At 31.6% G+C, this 16,195-nt stretch overlaps 1 long non-coding RNA gene across 1 annotated transcript; it reads right to left on the reverse strand.

Moving 5' to 3' along the window:
* Positions 1 to 138: 138 nt before the first annotated feature.
* Positions 139 to 8,474, reverse strand: LOC124889221. The gene is made up of 3 exons (XR_007047871.1): positions 8,321 to 8,474; positions 5,278 to 5,408; positions 139 to 470 (listed from the first exon to the last, which is right to left on the reverse strand). It is a non-coding gene; the product is annotated as an uncharacterized LOC124889221 (long non-coding RNA).
* Between the last annotated feature and the right edge of the window lie 7,721 nt (positions 8,475 to 16,195).

Below are 16,195 nucleotides of genomic sequence, written 5' to 3' on the forward strand. Positions count from 1 at the left end.
TACAGGACTCTTCACACACACCATCACGAGATGGATCAGTGAAACGAGTTCTTTGTAAATCGATCAAGAAAACGATAACAAAAAATTAAATAAACTGGAAGAACAAGCTTCCTTAGGACATCAAAATTGTTCGTCAGGTGCATCACTATCATTTAGAACATAAAATATTAGCAACTTGTCACAAATCATCACATAACAATTTGTCATTACAAAATAAGGATTCAAAAAATTGCTCGTCAGATATAAATTTCTTACCTAACATAGACAAGATCACTAATCAACGCCTTGACTGAGCCATAATACTCGACACTGGATGAAGGGAGTAGAACATGTCCCAATCAGGTAACATAATTTATCTAAGGAACACACTGTTGTATGCCACACAAGCAATGTAAATGGTGTGTGATGTCTCTTGGATAAAGTCATCTGGATGCTCTTACAATGCTCTTACAGCTAATGTTTGCTTTGAGCTGTTTCATGGAAATAACAAAAACACAATAAAATTTAGTATAGTTCAAAATTACTATACTAAACAAGTTTTTAAACACCTATGAGGTAGGATCAAGGTCTAGGCACACTCTATCCTTCTCAGACCTTATTTGATATAACTATAATAGGTATGTTATAGCAGCCATATTAAGTAAGTTATAAAATCTGTACGGTAATTTCATATTAAATGCTAATATTAAGTTCTACACTCAACTATCACATTATTCATATATATGATTGATAATTGAGAAATTAAAAAGACACATATGGGCCATGTCTGTTACTGATATTATCAATACATAAAATACCTTGGCCATCCCTTTGTCAACTTACCAAAAAAGTTATAGAATTTGTATAGTAGCTTCAGACTAAATGCTACTTATAAAGTTCCTGGTCCTCTTTTGAGTGTAATAATGAATAAACATAGAAGAATCATATAGTCTTTTGGGATATGTCTTTAATCTTTCCATTCATGTCATATTCACATCTAAATTTATGCCATTAATGAGCTACAATGGCCTAAAAATAAATTATGTTCTTTTTTTGAATTTGTCTGCTGATGTGCATGGTTCAATTAAGGGATCTATGATTTTTCTATATTTTATCTCTTTCTTATGGTCATCCTTTCTTTTCTTTTTATGTAATTTAGAATTGAGATGTCATATGAGACTTTTGCTTAGTGAAGAGCTTGCAAGGAACTATATGAAATTGTTCTCAGTTCATCTAGGGGGCTTGAAATGAACACGAGTATTCCAGTATAAGCATAAAGATCTAATCAATTCCTTAAAGGAATGTAATGAACTTATGTGTGCCTCAACAGAGGTACACATTAAAAGTTTTTGTTTTTATTTGTTGATTCTTTTTATAGCTGATTTATATAGTAGTGCATAGAGTGTGTTTCATGATTTTTAAATTGTTAAAGATAATATATTTTATTTTCAACAATTATAAAGTGTTGTGGGAGTATATACAACAGTAGGCTAGACTACAAATTATGCAATTAGCTCAAAAAGTCAACCATGAGCTCAATATAGCAAGTTTAATTAAAAAAAAGAATTATTTGAAACATGTTTTGCTTCTCTATTTCTTAATTTTTATGTATTTTAAAATCTTGGATCATGTTAGTTACCAACATGAAGTTTGTACTATGTAACATATTTCTTTTTAACATATGAGCGATCTTAAAGATTTTGGGCTAATTAAGATATGTTTAATGAGAAAATACTTGAGGGGTAAAATATGACTTTCTAAATAAAACATATTATCATAGCTTCACTCATGGACTCTCTTATTTATCCTTCAAAAGTTACAAACAACTAAAACAATCAACCGTATGTTTTAAAGAAAATTTTCCTTACTTATACCCTCGATATATTTAAAGAAAATTGATCCAGAGGCCTAGACACAAACAAGATGATCGGAGAAATATCTAGACTTATTTATTGAAAGAAGTTTACAGTGTTTGTGAGTGTAATAATTCATGATTTCTCACATTTCAAATTTTTATTGTCTTTTTAGGAATACTCACTACCTATTTTGATGATGATTATATATTTTGCAAAAAGGAAGATTGAGGTGTTAATTATCACTAACCAGGAGGGAATAAACAACTAATTGTCTTTCATGAACATAATTTTCTTTGCAGTAATTGCAAAATTGATATCTATGATTACATGTAACTCACATGTATTCCTTACTTTTGTAAGAATTGTGAAAATATAAAAGATGTGGTCATCTAGATGTTACTATGCATCATCTTCTTTGTTACCTGCTTACTTGTTTTGAGATGAAAATCTTCCTACAAATTTGACCCGTGTGTAGGATAGCTCTTCTGTGTCTTAGGATAGTAAATGATAAATACTTTCTTTTGTGAAAGAACTCTGAGATGAGATATGTAAGCACGATTACATGCATAGTTCTTATCTCCATTTGATATGTCTCATCCTTGCTGCATAATTGGGATCCCAAATATTTCAACTATACATTTCATAAAAACTCTATCAAGGCATTGTTAGTATACATGATAGTCAAGTAGCACTAGCCCTATTGAAATGGAAATGAACATGTTTTCTTTGTCCAATGGGATTGATTGACTTGTATTTTAAAAAAATCACATGACTGAACCACCTCTACCTCTCTTATGGACTGCTTACACTTATCCTCATCGAATCCCACTTGATGAAAATATACTAGGTATGCCATTGTATTTTTAGTGATAGATTTCATCTTATTGTGACTTCACATTTGTGTAAAAATTTGGTGTATATAGCTCTACCGAATATGGTGTTTTTGTGTTGCATTGGATATAATTGCTAAAGATTTTCAATTTCATATTAAGTTTTAGTTAAATATCTTGTCTTTAACCTACTCATTCATCAAAATATCTTGTAGGAAGACAAACATGATCAGGTTAGGTGAAGGAAATAAAATAAGTTTTCACCAAGTGTGTGTAACACCTTATGTTTGATCTCAATATCTTTAAGTTTAGCTTATTTAGTGCTTTGAGTTATATTTTAAATTTTGTCGAGGATCTATCCGATATAGACTCTCTACCCCATATATGCTACGTTGCCTAAATTCCACACATGAAATTATATATGATATATTGTTATTGTTTTCACTGCTGTTATTGTTGAGTGACTTTCAGAAAATATCATGGTATCTATCTTCTTAATCGTTTTTCAAACTGAAAGCTTTAAAGCATAGGATGCAGTTAAATACTGAAAGTAGACCTGCTTGCTTTTCCTGGGACTCAAAAAAAAGAGCAAGTAATGAGCTACTGCAAGAAGACCTGCTCTGGTTGAGTGGAGATGTTTCCCTCATCTGAGAAAACTAACATAATTTGTGGACTATTGTAAGCAGACTTTGAATTCTAAGCAGAATTTACCTATTCTAGTGTGTTCAATTTTCTCCCATTACTTTCTTTCTTCACTTCGGATTCTATATCATGTAGTGTCCATGTTATTTTATAATTTGGCATCTTTACTTTGATTGCTACTTTGACCTTAATGGCTATATATATTGGGTGGTGTTACTTGAAACTTGAGATTGATTTTGTTTGATTTAGATGTGGTTTTGAGTTTTTTGTGTTTTCGGAGATGGTAAATATATAAATGTCTTATTTTTTACCTAAATGTCCTCCCATCCCTGGCGAGGAGCATGAGGAAGATGATTACGTCAAGATTGAGGAAGAGTGTGGAGGTCAGTAATAGAAGAATATCGAATTTGCTCCTATAGGGAGCTAAAACATTGGATTTAGTTTTTTTATTCATGTAAATAAGATTAACGTAACTCTTGTAAAACTTGACTTTAATATGTTTTATATATTTACGTTTTGCAAGTTAAAATTCTAATCATTATTAATCTAGCTTATCTTACATACTCAAAAACATTCTTGATGAAATAGTACTTCTGCCTCTCATTTTCATTACAAAAAGGATTGATGCTAATTGAGCTATAACAAACATGGATAATCTTCTTATTCTCAGAATGCCTGATGACAAGGATAAGCCGGTCAATGGTTTTCTCGAATGGCTTGCTTCAGCCTTTGGCTTCCCGAGAAAATATGCTGATCATGATTCTTTATGAAGGTGTTTCAGAATTTATGGTCTTATGTGAACATGCTTAAGTGGCTATAAACCGTTGCGCCATTTTGTATACACAAATCTTTATTCACACCACTTATTAAGTTAAATTTCACGTTCTGAAAGGATACAATGTGTTGTATAAAAAAGTGAACGAATATTTAATGTTCAGTTCATCTCTTCGACAGTGTAAATTTTCATTGTGAAAGTATATTATTTTAAACGGTAGAGTCAGCTTAAGGATATGTTGGTGTCACCATTTCTGGAGTTGTAAAGGTAAAGTTAAGTGGAAGGACTACTAATTGAATCTCCTAGGATCTAAGATTATGCACTGGGATGAGTGAATGACTACATAGGGAATTCAAATCTAACTACCTACAGGCTAAGTTGCTTGGATTCTCCAAAATTTAGTTGTATCCGTGTCGAATCTTTTAAAAATACATTATTTTTGAAGGATCCAATTCGCACCCATTAATATTTTCTAAAAGTTCGAGCAACATAACCTATAAGGACCATATAGTTGAATATGAAAATTTTCGAGAGAAAGAAATATAGAGGGTATTACCAATGCCACAAATACCTATTCATTAGTACTACTTATGATTTAATTCTTTCATCAATTTACAAATGGATTTTCATTCGAATACCCCAACAACTTAGGTTATTGAAACTTTTATCTTGATAGCTTTTATGTTGGTCTTCTTTAAATTAAAAAGTCTTATCCTATTTTGTACTGCATGAAATTCCAACACATCCTTCAAAGGTAACACCTAAATGTGAATCATGGTTTAAAAGATAAAAAGAACGTGTTTTATGCTCAGATTTAGAATGTCTAAATTAATTTAATCATTAAATTTAATTTAATAGGTGTTTAATCGTGAATACTTAAGAGATTGAGTACAACAGAAAAAATGCATCTGCTATTGTAGAATTTATAAATAGTATATTACCAATGTAAATAGGTAACTGTCACTGTGATATGTGAATGTAATGTGAGCATCTAGTAGTATTGTATTCCCATAATTGTTTAAACCATACATTTGAGATCTTATGATATATTTATGATAGTGATATTATTGCATATTAAAATGTATTTATTTAATATAATATATAATAGTTAATTTATATTAATCTTTACATGTAATTTAATTATTATATTAGGAGAAAAAATTACGCAATGAATTCGTACGAAGCACGAACATACCTAGTAATAATACAAGGAGGGAAGAAATAGAATCAGGTGCATGCACAAAGCCTCATCACGATGTCTTCTTCTGTGACCCGCACTCCTCTCCTTTTTCAGCCATCCAATAATTACTCTTTGGCTTTATGAATCTATCAAGCTCACCCATTAATGTGCATTATTTTTTCGTATAAATAACATAAATATTAATTTTTTTTAAAGTAATTACAATCTTTTTTATTTTTTTTTAATTATTTTACTCTCTCTTCTTATTAATATACATAATGTAATCGACATATACATAACATTCTGTGTATATATTAAAATTTTTGTAATATATTTAAAAAATTCAAATTTTTTATAATATTAAAAATATAAGTTATGCATTTATATAATTTTTAGTTACTTTTTTCGTATTCTTCTCGACAGGCCTGTTTTCTTAAAAATTCATAGAAATAGACAATGGGTATTAATGGTTGGTAGTTAGACAAATTTAGTCATTTACATATTTTATTTATGTAAATATCTTTATTATTAGTAAGATTTTGTGTCCAATGAAATGGCTAAATAGCTGCATAAATTTGAAGTAGATAGTAATTTTAATTTTTTACGTATCATGTTATTATAAGATTAAATGATATTTTGATACAATTTTACATATCTTTCATTTAAGATTGTAAAATTTAAATGTTTTCTTTACTCTCTTAAATTTTATATCGAGTGAAAATCAAATAAATAAATTAAAATGAAACACACTTATATTTTAATACGTCCAAAAAAAAGTCAAAGATTGGAAACAATTTACTACGTACCTTCATTTCTAGATGATTGTTTTACTTTTCTTTTTTAACCTGCTGATAGGATGAGACTTTTTTTTTAGATAATTTTTTAATTTTAATTTTTTATGTGACATATTTAAGATCATAAAATTAAAAATATTTTTATAAATTCTACATATATTTAATTTAGAATTCAAAAGTCCTCTTATTATCTCAAATTTTATATCAAGTCAAAATCAAATAAATAATAAAAGTGAAGAAATGATTTTAAAATCGGATAAAGGCCAAATATACTCATATAATATTAAAAATAGTATAAATATACCCCATATTATACTTTCAGTTCAAATATATATTTTTTGATATACGTTGGATTCAAATATACTTCTCACATCATACTTTTATACCGATTTACTCTTCTATTTTACATCCACTCATTTAAACCATCTCAATTCTCTCCACTTTAAGTAAGCATTTGATCATAAAAATAATAAACTTTCACTTTTTAAAAAAAATTGGAGTTGAAATTGTGTTTGATCATGATTTTTGTAATTAATATTCTAGAATTCAAATGTATTTTTTTTTAAATATAACATATAATTTGATGGAGTTGTTTTATGAAAAATAAAAATTTAGATTTTTTTTGAAAAAATAAAAAGTGAAACCAAAATAAAATGAAAACGCCTCTCGAGGGTTTTTCTAAAATCTCAATTACAACTTTGAGTTGTATTTTGATAATTTTTATGGTCAAATAATTTTTTTTGAAATAAAATGAATAAATATTTCAAAATAAAGTGAATAATAATCATGAAAAACGGGCCGCAAGATCTTTTCTTTTCTTGTCATGTCCTATTTATTTTTCTTCCTTTTTAATGTCCCACTTCTCATGAATTCAAACTCTTTAAAGTCTTTGCTCCATCTATTGCTGTATACTTTATCGTTGGCATTAATGATTTGTTTATTAGACACAGTATTTTTTTATTGCATTATATATATATGCTAAACTTCCTTTGCTAATTATTTCAAGTATAATGATCTGATACTAGTAGACCAATAGATGATGATCAGAACACAATAGTTTTTTATATATATTGAAACTTCAAAAATTTCATGTAAAGAAGTTTATTCGTAGTGAGGTCAAGGAAAAGTTTGGATAATAGGGTATAAATATTGAATATGTGTATTATTTTTGTATGAATCAGTGGAGTGTGTCGGGGATGGATTAAATGGATTATTTGTAAAGTGAATCGTGCAAATATTTATATTTGATGATGAATTATTTTTATTTTCTAGGTCATCATGTGTCTTATTGTAAAAAAGAAAAAAAAAAAAAGGGTAAATTTACCTTTATAAAAGCAAACGAGGGAAGTGGAGGTTAAATCAATATAAAAGTATAATAAAGGTTATATTTAGATCTAAAATATGTCGGGAGCGATGTATTTGGACTGAAAGTATAACGAGAGATAAATTTAAATTATTCTATTAGTGTAGGGGTATATTTGAATCCAAAATATAACGAAAAGATTATTTAGATTCATAATATAAGGAGAGGTATATTTAAGTTTTTTTCTAATACTACATGAGGATTTTTGATCCTTCTCAGTTTTAAAATTATATTTTTTTCTTAATAATGTGATTTATAACTACACAAATGATTAACAGATATTTTAAATTATAAATTTTAAAAATATTTTCTTACCTTAATTTTAAAAATCAAGCAAACTGAACGGTGCTACCTATAATCAGATAGATGGAGGGAGTACTTAGGGATAGTTCGATAGTGGGTTAACGTGAATTATGCATGTATTAAATTACGTATAAGTACTCCAATATATCCTACAGTTAGTAGTTGGTTAGGAGTTGAATTACTCATGTACTGTAAAATTTATACATGTTTGGTTTGAAATTTGAAAACCCACATAACTAATACATGTATTATAAAAAAAGGGCAGCCCGGTGCACTAAAATTACCACTATGCGCGGTGTTTGGAGAAGGGCTCCACCACAAGGGTGTATCGTACGCAGCCTTACCTTGCATTTCTGCTGGAGGCTGTTTCCAAGGCTTGAACCCGTGATCTCTTGGTCACATGGCAACAACTTTACCAGTAACTTATAATACATGTATTGTAAGTTATGAGAAATTATGTATTATTTTATGTAAAATAGAAGTTGAAATAACTAAATCTCATACAACCAATAGCTACATAAAATAATTCACAGACATCGCACAACTATTTTTTACATTACTAATAAGCAATATGTCACAGATTTAAACTTCAACTAACCACACGTGAAGCACTTGACAATTCGTTCACGTTCGTGAACCACTTACTCACACTCTTGCTATACCAAGTCAGCCCAAGACACTAGAAATCACTAAGAGAATGAAAGATAGAACACAAAAGAATAGTTAGGAAGATTTGTATCAGAGAGAACTTGGAAAATTTGCTTGATGATATTACAAATGGATGCTTCTCTATTTATATTACTCATCTAGGGAATAAAAAGTGAATAATAATTGCTACACAAGTCCTTATATATTTATATTTAGGTCCCTTCTCTAGAACACTCTACATGCCTAGAATATCTCAAGAGCCTTCTATGCAATTCTATAGTCTTTCATAGAAAATCTCAATATTTCTTTAGAATGTTTCCCTAGGACTAGTCTTCTTTCGATGTAAGTCTTTCACACGTGCAACTGTGACAATCCGATTTATCAGGCCGTGATGGAACCTACCTTAACTTACCAATAGGTAAGTCAAATAGTAGCCTGAAATGCTAGTAATGGGTTAATTGGTGGAAGGTAGAAGAAATATCAAAAATGAAGCATACAAACTTAATCATAAACAATTAAATATAAGTGCAAGATACTAAATAATGGTGGAGAATGAGAAAAGTGTACAAAAGAGTATCCCATGACTTGGTAAAGTCGGTACAAGAGACATTAAATAAAAAAGATGAGTACTGAATAGTGTCAATATATAGGTAGTCTCAAAAGTAAAAAATGTTTTAAATAGTAGAAGAGAAGACCCGCTTCGACTCTCAAAGCTCACCCTGCCTCCGAGTCCCAAAAAAGATGAACGTAACTTCCATAACAATGACTTGTACTTAGATCTACATCACAAAAAGATTCAGAACTGTAGTATAAGTACCAAAGCATCGGGAACTCAGTAGGTATCATCTCCTGACTGAGCTAAATCATAATAATAGCATGATAATATGTGAGAAAGTAAACTAAGTCAAGGATAAGTCTAAATTTAAAATAAATACTCCAATTCGGATAAAATGATAAGTGTGCAAGAATGAATGAATAAGATAAATATAATTTAACTATAACCTAATTGGACTCATTTAAAAGGTTCAAGCAAGTGAGAAAATAACCCAATTGAGCCCCCATAAGCTCAGTAGATACAAATAGAAAAAAGAATACTAATAATAATAACTTTAAATAATGATCACCAATAAAACCATCTGAAATTTCCTCCAAACTATAATGCCTGACTCGATCCGAATTGAAGAATGCTATCGTCGTAATAATGCCATAATAGATCACAAGTGACGAACTCGAACTGAAACTAGTAAATAAATCTCAAATAATGATAATGATAATATAGAACCATAAATTCCTTAGAATTCATATAATATCCAATTACTAACTTCAACAAAGAGTTTACAAAGGTAGAAATATTCACTCAATAATTTTAATAATTGAGCTTAAAGGACAATCGTATTCTAATTCGGGTATTTCGACTAACCAAAAATTGATAGAAGGCCTAAGTCACCCTAAGGTTCAAGAATTTCTCAAAATATCCTAAGAAAGTGATACAATCCAATTACCTCCAGATCATTGGAAAGGATGCTTATTGTTCAAAAGGCACTTGACGACTCTTCGTGTTATCAAAAGGTGCCAGTTGGATGTTGATTATCTTCAAGGAGGGTCAAGGGATGTTAAAGAGGCCAAGGGAGTGCAAGACGGGGCTAGCAAGCCCTCGAAAGTATCACAACCCAACCGGCCATGAATGCCACCGAAACTAATCTTCCTGTGGGAGAACCATCTAAATTGAACCATTAACTATTCACTTAATTAATATTAAGATGATATTAATATAAAATCAACATAATAACAATAATTCAGGACTAATCATTATTAATGCGGAACTGAAACAAAATACTTACTAAAATCTCCAATATTCGAAAGTCATCGTACAAGAACTGCTATAAAGATCATGTCTAAAGAGATATCCAAAAATAAAGTAAATAAAGAATGTTTCATTGCCCGAAAGATGGACAACAACCAATAAGATGACCCATGGCAGACTGGAGATGGAGTGCTCACCCTTGGATCAAGATCTGCTATCAAACTCTAGAGGTGAGGCCGTGCCTGAGCCTCTAGAAAACTTTCTACACTCAACAAAAGAAGAGTACAGGGTACTATCAGTACAAACCACTATGTACTGGTAGGTATCATAGGCCAACTCAACTTAATAACATGTATACAACATAAATTAAATAACAAGTAGACAGGAATCATCACATAACAAATACTCAATGAATCAACAATACAATAATAACAGGTCAAACAGTGCTCACAACAAGCCACATAACCATCAAGAGTATCAACCATACTATAAACATCCATAGAATCAACACAAATATACAAAAATATGTACACACATGCTACAAAAATTATTTTTGCCCAAATAGTCATGACTTGCAGAGAACAATCTATGTTCATGTACCGTAACGGTGTGGTACCCAATCCAACATATACATATATGTACCGGCGTGGTACCAGATCCAATATAAATATATCCGTACCGACGTGGTACCCAATCCAACATAAATATATTCGTACCAGTGTGGTACCCGATCCAATATATACATATCCGTACCGGCGTGTACCTGATCCAACATAAATATATTCGCACCGGCGTGGTACCCGATCCAACATATACATAATCGTACCAGCATGGTATCCGATCCAGCATAAATATATCTGTACCGGTGTGGTACCCGATCCAACATAAATATATCTATACCGGTGTGGTACCTAATCCAACATAAATATGTTCGTACCAGTGTGGTACCCGATCTAACATAAATATCTCCGTACAGGCATGGTACTTTATCCAACATAAATATATCCATACCAACGTGGTACAAGATCCAACATATAAATATCCATACCTACGTGGTATTCGATCCAACATATACAAGTATTATCAATATCAAATTTACACAACCTCACAACATACAATACAATATACCAAGTTTACAAGTATACTTAAAGTCATAAGACAATTCTATCAAGTAAATTTTCAATAATCATTTATACACGCATCAACAATCCAAACATCAACAATTTCAAGCATATCCGAATACCAATCAACAAGTATCTAATTTAGGAGCATACATACAATTAAGTCGAGACTAAACTCCAATTAAACCGTAATCTACCTCAACTGAAGAATCCAAATGCTTGCAAGCTAATTTGCAAGGACCTTGCCTTCTATAAAGTTTCCAAATATTTCAAATCTATTCAAGTATATAATCTCCATAAGAGTATGAATTCAACGACACCCATTTATAAAATCTTACTCTAAAAATTCTAGACCCAAGCCTCAATTTCTTAATTTCCAAATATGAAGGAATTATTAAAAAAAAGAATTATAAATAACTACGCAATGCTAAACTATATCCGTTGTCTTTAAAATAACATAAAGCAGACACCTATTGTTAATGTCAATACATGGGCTCATCATAGTCTAATCATTTTTTTGTCCACTAAGTATAAGAAAAATGGACAATTTGCATGCATTGTTTAGTGCCTTTTCACTGGTCACTGCCAGTGGCTTTAAATTTAACAATAACAACAATTAACCCATTAATTTCACTGCGCCACCACTCGTCCTTCTCTTTTTTTTTTCCTTAAAAACTTACTCTTAGATGCACAATTCCTATACTACCTATTAATGGAATCTAAGGTTCCATCCAAAATATTTTTCTATATGTAAATTCAACACATGCATACTGTTGTACAAAATTTAACATTACCTGAACTATACTGCGTGAAAGCAATGGGAAACCTCAAGATGCCGCTCTTATCCTGACTTTATGTTTTTATTGTTAGTGTATATTGTAAACCTTACCCACTTAAAATCATTCTTATATTGGCCACATAATTAAGTAAATTGTGGGTTTGACCCATTAAGTTACTAATTAAGTTAATTATTTAAAATACCCAAAACTTTTAGTATATCCTCAAAATTTATTTGGAACCCCATAGAAATAAATTAAATATGTAAATTGACTAGAAAGTATATTCCGGGCCCATTGAAAATACTACGATACTAATTCGAGGTCATCTCGATCAAAGGTTGACTATTATCGGGTTTAACTTTTCAAACTCAATAACCCCGTTAATGACTTAAATTACTTTTGAATACCCAAGAATATTGATACTACTCACCACTGTAAGTCATAAATCATGTATACAAACTACGAAGAGCATTAAAATAAGGAAGATGAGAAAGTTTTACAAACGACTGGGAGGGCCATTACAACAGATACCAATTAAACAACCGTTCGTCCCCGAACGGCAAAGAAAAGACAAGACAAGAAGGGACAACAAGGAATTACCTAAATCAGCAAAAAGATGTGGATACTTGTTACGCATGTCTGCTTTGGTCTCCTAAGTGGCCTCCTATTCTTCTAATGGACCTTCACAAATGCAATCTCCTTAGTCCTCAACTTACGGATAACTAAATACCTAGCCAAGCCTATGTGTACCCCCACCACCCCAGACTCGGAAGGTTCAATCAGTATACAACAATACGAGGCATATTCTTCACCCATATATATGCAACTGTCTTATACCGGATGATAAATCTAGGTGCATACTGGTGATAGGCCATGCGCATGCAGGAATGAATGCAAAGTACACAATCTATATCGCAACTCATTATAACTGTCTTCATCAGGACCATCATCATCGTAATCAACCTCCGGCCTTGTCGAATATCAATACATCATCAATAGTATCGTCTAGCCTTATCGGGTATCAATATCATCACAATAGTATCCTTCATCTTACCAGAATCATAATAGTGCCCTTCGGCCTTGCCGGATTTAAACATATCATCATAATAGTCACTACCGGATAACATACACTAAAATACTCATAAAAAAGAGTCATATCACCATAGAATATCTATCTAGTCAATACTTCCCAACTACTCGTAATTAGCTAACCAACACGTATTATAATCAAATTACCAGTTCGCTAGTCATCACATAACCTCTAGTTATTAGCCTAAACATTATCCTTCACATAATCTTTATTCACGGGATATCAACTAACCACTATTTATTTAATAACCAATATGTAACATCTTGTCAAGGTTCATCACTAGACCAAAACCGTCATTTATCCACCATTCATTATTATTAACTAATCATCCTATATCCGTTAATCATTATTAGACAACACATTACTACTTGTCACCTAATCATCTTTTATTAATTGACACCATTCATTATCTAACCATCATTTACCAACTAATCCTTGCTTAACTATTTATTAGTTAACCATTTAGCAACTATTCAAATTTATTAACTGGTCACCTCTTATTACCAACATCTCTTATTATCTAATCTCATTAACATACAACTCCTCATTTATTGACTAATCAACATAAAAAACTTAGACATGAATACCAACTAATCTTCACCTATACTAGACCCGACCTCACCATAAGTCACGTATTAACCATCGCTAGCTACCATGTTTCAACTAAGCAAGATTCATTAACTAATACATTAGATTGCTAGCCATCACCAGTATCCAATCAATAAAGTCATAAGCAACATACTGCATCTTTCTCCATCCCATACCAGAGAGATGTGTATACAAACATGTATGTATTCATAAACTATAATCGTATCCTTTACATGGATAAACACTCTTCGAATATTCAATCATTATCATAACACAACCCTTGACCCATCAATTTATCCGAAATAGTCACAACATCATAATCACGGCCTTAGGCCCATATTCATATTCGAAACTCATATTGATAATCATATTTATAAGCCGTAGCATATCTTTAATCATCTCACATATAGGAGGCATAATATAGCTAGACAAGTAAAGGATATCCTATATTGATAGGTCATACATCATAACTATGAGGAATATCACCTCTCCAGGCCAAATTACATATCTAAGAGAAAATAGCATCTCTATAGGCCAATCATCAAGTCTAAGAAGAAATGGCATCTCTACAGGCCACATAACCTATCTAAGAGGAATATCATCTCTAAATGTCCAATATCACTTCAACAAGAAGTATCATAACTATAACTCAAAAGCTACAATTCGGGAACATCAATACAAGTTACCAAGTTATGAAGTAACCTTATTCTAAGGTTTACTAGCCTCATCTATGTCTAACATCTGCAACTAAGTCCACAAGACTTAACACAGGTTTAGGCCTAAGTAGGCCAGACTATCTCAATTCTAATCCTCAATTTCCATAAATAGGCACACTATGCCCTAAACTAGGATAAGTTATCTAGTTCGTCTTTTAGATGTCAAGTAAGCCTTACTTAAGCCTAAGATAGCAACTTCAACTAGAAACAAGGGTACTCAAGTCAACTCTACCCAACTTACAGTTTTAAGGCTACTACCCTATCCTAAAAAGGCAAAATATACAAATCATGCTACAAATGCTAAAACCACATCCCAAACATAGGTTTACATCATAACCACGCTACAACTAATCTAAACTAGAGAGAGAAAGCAATAGGATTCAGAAAGAGTTATAAACATGCCATTTTATGGGTCCCTAGTCTGCATCTAAACTCCAAACATCAACAATTGAGGCCAAGTCATCCTACTCATCATCAAGCCTAACATCCATATCTAAACGCAACATATACCACGCATCATCTATGAAGAAAAGTAGACAGAAGCCTACCATAACCCACACTTAGAAAACTTTGCCTCACACTTTTTCTCTTCTAATCAACCTAGAACAATCCTTAAATAATTCTCATATTCTTTTTTTTTACTCTTAGAATAAACCAGAATATTATCAATAAAGACAATCATGAAAGAATTCAAGTAGGGTTTAAATATCTCATTCATCAAACTCATAAAAGCAGTTAGGTTATTAGTCAGCCAAAATAAGATCACAGGAAACTCATAGTGCCAATATCGGGTTCAAAAAGCAGTCTTAGGAATATCGTCAGGCTAAATCTTAAGCTGATGATACCTAGAGCTCAAATCAATCTTAGAAAATATGGATGCACCCTACAACTGGTCGAATAAATCATCATTACGGGGCAAAGAATACTTATTATGAAATGTAACTTGTTAAACTGCCCATAGTCTATAAACATATAAAGACTACCATCCTTCTTCTTCATAAACAAGACAGGAGCACCCCATGAAGAGGCAGTCGGATGGATAAAACCTTTACTCAACTAATCCTGCAACTAAGCTTTTAGCTCACTTAACTTACTGGATCTATCCTATAGGAATGAGTATCTGGCTCTAGATCAATACAGAAATCAATGTCACAGCTTGGTCGCATACCAGGCAAATCCTCGGGAAAAACCTCTTTGAACTCACACACCACAGAAACTGACTCCATAGATGGGACCTCTACAGAAGTGTCCTAAAGATGTGATAGGAAAGCTAAATAACCTCTCCCAATTAACCTCCTTGCACGGAGAAAGAAAAGAAGTTTCATTAGAGTAGGACTATAATCACCCTCCGACTCAAGTCTATTCATTCCCGGCATAGCCACAATCACTGCCTTAGCATGACAGTATAATATATTATGATACAAAGCTAACCAACTCATACACAAAATTATATCAATATCTACCATGTCTAGAATCACTAAATCTGTCCAAGTTTAATACCACATAAACATAGCATAACAGGAATGATAAACCCTATCAACAATAATAGAATTACCCACAGGAGTAGACACGTGAATTGGAAAGTTAAGTAAATCACACACCATGTCTAAACCCACAACAAAATTGATAGACACATATGAGAAAAAAGAACCAAGATCAAATAATACAGTTGCCATTTGATCACAAACAAGAATAGTACCTGTAATGACAATGTTTGATACCTCTGC

This window comes from Capsicum annuum, chromosome 12 (assembly GCF_002878395.1).
Source record: "Capsicum annuum cultivar UCD-10X-F1 chromosome 12, UCD10Xv1.1, whole genome shotgun sequence".
Classification (NCBI taxonomy): domain Eukaryota; kingdom Viridiplantae; phylum Streptophyta; class Magnoliopsida; order Solanales; family Solanaceae; genus Capsicum; species Capsicum annuum.